The sequence below is a fragment of the Muntiacus reevesi genome, chromosome 12, assembly GCF_963930625.1.
Source record: "Muntiacus reevesi chromosome 12, mMunRee1.1, whole genome shotgun sequence".
Lineage (NCBI taxonomy): Eukaryota > Metazoa > Chordata > Mammalia > Artiodactyla > Cervidae > Muntiacus > Muntiacus reevesi.
In genome coordinates, this window is record NC_089260.1 from 39928395 (window position 1) to 39935928 (window position 7534).

Sequence of the window (7534 nt, forward strand, 5' to 3'; positions counted from 1 at the left end):
TAGTTTCTTGAAGATTCTGCTAATCACAAGAAACAGTGGTCAACATGAAGGATTTTGGTGTTTTTCTAGATATGAGGAGAGACAAGAATCATAAAATCAGTTCCTAAGAATATCTAACTATCTAAAACCTGCCCTATCAATTTTCTAGGACTACAAAGTGCATCAATTCTGCTCTCCACCCTGAACTCCTTCAGGGAGTGATAGAGATAGCAGCTGCATCAGGACATGATTTAATCCTTGAAGAGGTAGATCGCAAGCACCCACAGCAAGGGCCAGTGTGTAGCTGACAATGCTCAAGAAGCAATAACTTATTCTGTATTTCTGGCATTATACCTGTTCTTTGTATATCTCTCTTTCAACAGAAAAAATATTCATCATACTTCTTTTTATATTTGTTGTGCCCTTGAGTACTTATATTTATTAATTTCTCTACTATATGGTGAGGTGTTATCATTATTATCACATAATAAATAAACTGCTTTAAATTATTTATATTGAGTTTTTTTTGTTTTTTTTTTTTTACTATTTCTCTTCTTAAAACTATTTTTGAGAATTTATTTTTTACTTAGACTACAGTATAATATATCTGAGGAAAGCTACTTATTTTAATGAGAGGTAAAAAAATTATACTAACTTTCTTGGAAATATTTGAATTGTGTATAGGAGTACATTTCCCTAACTTCCTATTTCTCCTTTCTCCTTTTTTTTTTTTTTTTTTTTTTTGACCAATGTTCAATTATCCCTTTAAGGACCTACAGTTTTAATGATAATTGAGTTATCTTAGATAAGATAAACCACTCCCTAGGATTCATAGGATTCAATATATTATCTGCTCTTGGCTTCCTAATTTAAGCCCACAGCAGAAGAGGCAATAGTTTTCTTTGATTATGCAAAGTTTTAGCCTAGAGGAAAAAGTAAAGAAAGTAGGAATAACATCTGAAGGTTGAAAGGTAGTTTCTGTTTCTTCAAGATTTTGGTTAATCCATACAGTTTTCAAGCGCTTATTACTGAATTTAAATACAGTTGGGAGAGAGATCCCTTTGAGATGAGATGTAGCCAATGGTTCCTATTCCAAAAGGATTCTATTCCTTCAAGAGGAATCTACTACAGTGCAATTGATTTCTTTCCTATATTCTAATCTGCTCATGTCAAAAAAATAAAACGTGGCTGCTTCGGCAGCATATATACTAAAATCGGAATGATGCAGAGAAGATTAGTATGGCCCCTGTGCAAGGGTGACATGGAAACTCCTGAAGTGTTCCAAATTTTTATTTGCATCATTGTAAGGCAGAAGCAAACACTGTAAAGCAATTATCCTCCAATTAAACATTTTTTAAAAAATAAAAATAATTATCAAAAACAAAACAAAATTACTGAGAACTCTACAAACTCTCTCTCTTTCTCCTATTTTAATATCCCTTGATTTCCATTCATAATGTGTTAGGAGTCTATTCTTGTGTCGCTATACCTTTTTATGCACTGACTCCCATGTTCATTGCAGCACTATTTGCAATAGCCTAGACATAGAAACAACCCAAGGGTCCATTAATAGATGAACGGATAAGAAAGGACGCGGTAATATACACAGTGGAGTATTACTCAGCCATCAGAGAAGCTGGAAATGCAGGAAAGAAATTCTGCCATTTTCAACAAATGGATGGTCCGTGAGCACATTCTGCTGAGGTAAGTCAGACCAAGTAAAACAAGTTTACTGTATGACGTCATTTGCTTCCCAGGTAGCTCAGGTGGTAAAGAGTCTGCCTGTAATGCAGGAGACCCAGGTTCAATCCCTGGGTTGAGGAGATCCCCCAGATAAGGAAATGGCAACCCCCTCCAGTATTTTTACCTGGAGAATTCCGTGGAAAGAGGAGCCTGTTGGGCTCAAGTCCATGGGGTTGCAGAGTTGGACATAACTGAGTGACTCATACACACATGCACACACTCACACAAACACAAGATGTCACTTACATGAGACATAAAAAAGTCAAACTTATAAAAAACGTAGAGTGAAACAATGTTTAGCAGAGGATGGAGGAGGGGGAGTATAAAACTAATGGACTTTAAGGGTACAAACTTGGCAACGAGTAGTAAATAAGCTGTAGAGCTCTTCCTAAACTCTTGTATTCCTACCTGCTAAAGTCCTGAATTAAGTGTGGAATCTGACTCCAGTGAGAATAGCTCCAATCAGTATTGTTAAAAAAATAAAATTTATGATGTTGGCAATTTCATCCTTCTGTTTCTGTCTGATGTATTTCTCTAGTTTCATCAGGATCTTAAAGTCATCTAAGTTTTGTGTTACTCTTTGTATTACTTAATTTTCTCCTGTTCCTGACCTCTTTATGTCTGTAATTCTTTTAGGAAAAGGGACGTGTCGCTATTCTCACCTTCATCATATTTACTATCTGCAAAATTCCACTCTAAAGTTTCTTCCCTGGTTTCTTGAAATATTTACCAGTCTGGGACCTTAAAGTTTCCAAAGGTAGCAAAAACTTCTCTTTTAAAAATTAGTGCTTTCTTTTTAGAGTAGGAGATTTCTACAATATTGCATTTTGCTAATACGGAGTGATGGTGACAACAAAAGGTGCATTTCTACTATGATCTCTGTTTCCTGCTGTAATGCTTGTTGCTTCTTTCTTTTTATCCTTTTATTTATTTTTTTAAAAAAATTTTTGATATGGACCGTCTTCCTACTTCCTTTCAGTGCAGTTCAGCTGGACTTGTCAAATATTAACCTTTCTTGCTACTGGTGTTAAATCTAACTGGACTCAACTAATTCAAATGTTGTTTCCCTTTCCCCACTTCCCAAATCTCCTGTTAGAAATGCAGTAATAAAGTATAATATTTAAAGTTGGTTCCATTCCTCACTGACTTGTTTTTCATCAGAATCCAAGACAATCTTATGAAGAATTATTTTGATACTGTATGAATTGTATTATGGCCATCATGATTTGCAAACTGGGCTATAAATACCCTTGAGAACGTAGCTTCTATAGTAGGAATAATAAAAGCTCTTGCAACTCCTTAGAGAATCAACTCTACTCAAAGCTTTGGGAGAAAATTATTTAGTATTTAAAAAAACAACATTGACATATTATAGAAAACATCATAAAATTACTTTAAAGGGTAAAGATAAGGCTTTAAAGGAATTTTATGACTACATTTTAGCAGTTTTGATCTAAGCTCAACAAATGAATTAAAGTTTACATGCATTCTTCTCTGTCCTTATTGACAGATGCTGTTAAGAAGTTCTGACCCAAATGTTTTGAAATAGTTATATCAAATAAGTATTTTCATTGCCCCTGAGCAAGCAAAGATGCTTCAGAATGAGACACTAACTTAATTAGGTTAAAATATATACAAACACACATAGACATTAAAAATTCAAGTTTTCAAAGAACATTTAATAACATTAGAAAAGTTCATGGACTTTTTAATTAAGTGAAAAATAAAGCTGGCTATGAAGCTTATTGATGATGGGAATTCAACTTTTGGTTGCAAAATGCATATATTTTATTATGTGTGTATCAGCTGCTCAGTCATGTCCAACTCTTTACAATCCCATGGACTTTCACCCACCAGATTCCTCTGTTCTGGAATTCTCCTGGCAAGAGTGCTGGAGTAGGTTGCTATTTCCTTCCCCAGGGGAACTTCCGTCTCAGGGATGGAACCCAGGGCTCCTGCATTGCAGGCAAATTCTTTACCATCTGAGCTGCCACTATACATATAAACTAAATGCAAATGAACACAATATATAAACATGTTAAATGTCAAATGCTCTGTTATGTTGGTGGAATTTGGTGATTTTCATTTTCTTGTTTATATTTTTCTCTATTTTTATCAATAATTAAACATTCTATAATCAGAACAAATCTGTTTTAGTACTCAAAAAAAGCTTTCAAATTCTATTATATATTCTTTTAGAATAGTGATTATATCCTATTTAACTTTGAGTCACTCGAATGAAAGCTGAAACCACCTACAGCACACAGCTTATTCTCTACATTAACATAACTCTACTCCACCATTAGGCTGTCTTCACCAATATCACTTTATTATTCCCTTGTCTTCATCAACCAACATACGTTTACTATTCCAGGAAACTCTTGACCGGGAAGATAAGTTGAAAGTAACTTTATTGTTCATTTAGAAGCTTCCAGGAAAAATCATTTAAATGAACATCAAGCCATCAAGACTTTTCAATACATAGCATTATACAACTATTTAGTCTTCTAGTCTCTTCTCTTTGTACACCCTCACCTCAAGACCCTCCCTTTGCAGTGTCCACCAATACACACTATTACATCATAATTATTTTTCGGTGCTAGTCATCCCTTCCCCCATCACCCCCACATTGAAAGATCCTCCATAAACTGACTCCAAAATCTCATAAATATCCTAACTTTGCCTTCTTTCTTCTCTGAGGCAAGGAAATCTCTGTCAGAGTAGTGTCCTCACTTATAACATAAGAATAAACTTACTTATCAACAGGTTTGTCTGGTGAAGTTCCTTTTAGGGAAGGGAAGTTTCTTTTAGATGACAAAAGTGTGAGCAGCACAGAGCATTATACCGTAACAGGTGTTCAGAGAGTATATATTGAAGTAATATTCAAATGTAATTCAGTAAATTATTGTCGGTGTCTTTGTATCTCTAAGGATACAAACACTCAATCCACTTTGTGACTGTGGACTCCTGTGACTCAATCCAGTTTGAAGACATTACCTTTTGGTGTCAATGGGCACATTTCATTAGAGAAACTTAATTTATACTTTGGCATTTGCTCTCATTTCAAAAGCATACTTCAGTAATATTGTTCAGTATGAGAAAATGTTTCCCATACTGTTCTTTTCCTTTTCTTCCCATTGAAAATGTAATATTTAGCTATGATGTATTGTTGTTCAGTCACTCAGTCGTGTCCGACTCTTCGCACCCATGGACAGCAGCACGCCAGGCTTCCCTGTCCTTCACTGTCTCCCAGAGTTTGCTCAAGCTCGTGTTCATTGAATTGGTAATGTCATCCATCCATTTCATCCTCTCTTGTCCCCTTCTCCTCTTGTCTTCAATATTTCCCAGCATCAGCGTCTTTTCCAATGAGTCTGCTCTTCTCATCAGGGGGCCGAAGTATTGGAGCTTCAGCTCCAGCATCAGTCCTTCCAATGAATATTCAGGACTGATTTCCTTTAGGATTGGATGGTTTGATCTTCTTGTAGTCCAAGGGACTCTCAAGAATCTTCTCCAGTGCAACATTTTGAAAGCATCAGTTCTTCGATGCTCAGCCTTCTTTACCATCCAGCTCTCACATCCATGCATGAGTACTGGAAAAACCATAACTTTGGCTATACGGACCTTTGTCAGCCAAGTGATGTCTTCGCTTTTTAATACGCTGTCTAGGTTTGTCACAGCTTTTCATCCTAGGAGTGTCTTTTAATTTTAGCTATGGTGGATTAATGTAATTAATTAATTTTATTATCTGAGTTTTCTTGTAGACCTAAGTTTTGAAATATTAGCTTAGTAACAATTTATTAGCGCTTTTAAGAAATGCAGTGGGTGCTTGATTTCTGGAGGTGTGTTTATAATCGTTATTCCTTGGCTTTCAGAAGGTAAGATTTCTCCTTTCTTTGCCAGCTTACAGTGGAAGAACTTAAGAATGTGCACTGAGAGTTAAACTTAAATCACACACATAATAATCAGCACAGACTTGTGCCAAGTCACTTCAAAGGGAAAGTGTATAGCGGCATGTCCTTTAGAAAGTACTGACACATGTAAAGACAGAATGTTTCAATGGATAGTGGTTGTGGTGAATTCCTATTATGAAAGCAGAGACAGAGGACACTAGTAGAGATAAGTGGGCCTACCTGGGCAAAGCACTTTTTAGCTCTGAGGCACTATCATAGTTAGTGTGATCAAACTTTAATGTACATACAAATCATTTGAAAATCAGAGAAAAATTCAGACTCTTGTTTGAAGGTCTAGAATGAAACTTGGAATTCTGCATATTAAAAAACTGCCAGGTTATGATAGCACATTTTGAACAGTAAAGATTTAACTGAAAGAAATTATGGCAAGTGGACTTGTCTTGTTTATCTCTGTTTTTTTGATTTTACATCCATCCAATCAACTTTTGGTTGTAAAATGGCTTCTTTTTTGGTTTATCTAAATAAGAATATTGTTAATCCCAAGGTTGTACTTCTAACTGTAAGTTAATATGTGAGCATTTTAAATTTATGCACTTATTTCTGTGATTCATTAACATGTGTTTGCTTCTATCACATGAGATCAACACAAACATAATAGTTGATATTTATTGAGTACTTACTCTTTGACAGTTGTTATGGTCCTCTATAAACACAGTACAACCTAATCTTATCCTCACAACAATCCTACAAGTTCCTATTTTGAGCATCACTTCACACATAAGAAGATATGGGCTTGGGAAGTTTAAGTAATTTGCCTTAGGAAAAAACCGCAAATAAACAGCAGAACCAGGATTGAAACTGAGGCAGTCTGCCCTGTGGTAAACAGAGTAATGGCCTCCAGAAACATCCACTTCCTGATCCCCTGAACCAGTGAATATGATACTTTACATGCTAAAAAGGACTTTGAGTGAATGACTAAGTTAAAGACCTTGACATGGGAAGTCATCTTGGATTATCTAGGTGGACTCAATGTAGTCACAAACTGTTTATAGGGAAAAGAGACAGATAGTAATACTGGAATCAGGAAAGTGAGATATAATGATAGAAATAGTTGGAATGATGTGAGTTGAAGATGAAGGAAGGGGCTATGCTCCAAGGAATGCAGGTGGTCTCTAGAAATTGGAAAAGGTATGTAAACAGATTGTCTTCCAATGTCTCCAAAAGGAATATAGCTCTATGAAAACCTTGATTTTAGGGTTATATCTTGATTTTGAACACAAAATAAATTTGTGTTTATTAAACTTGTGTCACCAAGTTTGTGCTGGTTTGTTACAGCATTAATAGGTAATTAAGAAAGGCCCTGAAGCTCAGACTCTTCAATCAGGTATTATGGCTTCAGAATAAAAAAAGGGCAGAGAAAATAGAAAGGAGGAACTGAAGGCAGATTTTAGAAAAAAGAAGCCATAAAACTAGTGACCAATGAGGAATAACTATTTATTTAGCAACTGCTTTGGATACAGCACAGTGCTTGACTTTTACAGATAATATCTTGTATAGCATTATGACAATTTTCTGCAGTCTTTTGTTTTATTTTTTCTGCCTTCAACTGAGTGACATGGATGACACTGAATGATGAGTGTACAAGGGAGACAGCAGAAATCAGGGAGCTGAGCATGGGAACCTGGAGCCACCACTCACTAATGCATGGCTGTGGCCAAGTTACTGATCTTCTAAACACTTCAGGGTCCCTCTTTGGTAAAGAGAAACACTATTAATTATATCTCTATTATAACATTGTGAGAATTAAATAAGAGAATTTCCTAAAACATATAGAATGTTTGGAGTATAAAAAACGCTATTTAAATATTTATAAATAAGTTGAAAATTTTCAACTCTGAGCA

At 35.4% G+C, this 7534-nt stretch overlaps 1 non-coding gene across 1 annotated transcript; it reads left to right on the plus strand.

Annotated features, from left to right (window-relative positions):
• The first annotated feature begins 1166 nt into the window (after window positions 1-1166).
• On the plus strand, window positions 1167-1270 carry LOC136145283 (U6 spliceosomal RNA). Its single transcript, XR_010658730.1, has one exon. It is a non-coding gene; the product is annotated as a U6 spliceosomal RNA (small nuclear RNA).
• The last annotated feature ends 6264 nt before the right edge of the window (window positions 1271-7534 follow it).